The sequence below is a fragment of the Arachis stenosperma genome, chromosome 5 (genome assembly GCF_014773155.1).
Source record: "Arachis stenosperma cultivar V10309 chromosome 5, arast.V10309.gnm1.PFL2, whole genome shotgun sequence".
NCBI lineage: Eukaryota > Viridiplantae > Streptophyta > Magnoliopsida > Fabales > Fabaceae > Arachis > Arachis stenosperma.
The window spans coordinates 123,604,007-123,605,062 of NC_080381.1; the positions used below are offsets into that span (position 1 = coordinate 123,604,007).

Here is a 1,056-nt window from a genome sequence, read left to right on the forward strand (position 1 = left end):
TGATGGAGGACCTTGTTTCATTCATGAAACTTTGAGTGGTCTTTATTAGATCAGAGACCATTGTTGCTAAGTCAGAAGTATTCTGCTTAGAACTCTCTGTCTGTTGCTGAGAAGATGATGGAAAAGGCTTGCCATTGCTAAACCTGTTTCTTCCACCATTATTGTTATTGAAACCTTGTTGAGGTCTCTCTTGATTCTTCCATGAGAGATTTGGGTGATTTCTCCATGAAGAATTATAGGTGTTTCCATAGGGTTCTCCCATGTAATTCACCTCTTCCATGGAAGGGTTCTCAGGATCATAGGCTTCTTCCTCAGATGAAGCATCCTTAGTACTGTTTGGTGCATTTTGCATCCCAGACAGACTTTGAGAAATCAAATTGACTTGTTGAGTCAATATCTTGTTCTGAGCCAATATGGCATTCAGAGTGTCAATCTCAAGAACTCCTTTCTTCTGACTAGTCCCATTATTCACAGGATTCCTTCAGAAGTGTACATGAATTGGTTATTTGCAACCATTTCAATCAATTCTTGAGCTTCTGCAGGCGTCTTCTTCAGATGAAGAGATCCTCCAGCAGAGCTATCCAAGGACATCTTGGATAGTTCAGAGAGACCATCATAGAAAATGCCTATGATGCTCCATTCAGAAAGCATGTCTGAAGGACATCTTCTGATTAATTGTTTGTATCTTTCCCAAGCTTCATAGAGGGATTCTCCATCCTTCTGTCTGAAGGTTTGGACTTCCACTCTAAGCTTACTCCATCTTTGTGGTGGAAAGAACTTTGCCAAGAAGGCATTGACTAGCTTTTCCCAAGAGTCCAGGCTTTCTTTAGGTTGAGAATCCAACCATATTCTAGCTCTGTCTCTTACAGCAAAAGGGAATAGCATCAGTCTATAGACCTCAGGGTTAACCCCATTAGTCTTGACTGTGTCACAGATTTGCAAGAATTCAGCTAAGAACTGATGAGGATCTTCCATTGGAAGTCCATGGAACTTGCAATTCTGTTGCATTAGAGAAACTAATTGAGGCTTAAGCTCAAAGTTGTTTGCTCCAATGGC

At 40.9% G+C, this 1,056-nt stretch overlaps 1 non-coding gene across 1 annotated transcript; it reads left to right on the forward strand.

Moving 5' to 3' along the window:
- The first annotated feature begins 645 nt into the window (after window positions 1-645).
- Window positions 646-753, forward strand: LOC130984129 (small nucleolar RNA R71). The gene has a single exon (XR_009088082.1). It is a non-coding gene; the product is annotated as a small nucleolar RNA R71 (small nucleolar RNA).
- The last annotated feature ends 303 nt before the right edge of the window (window positions 754-1,056 follow it).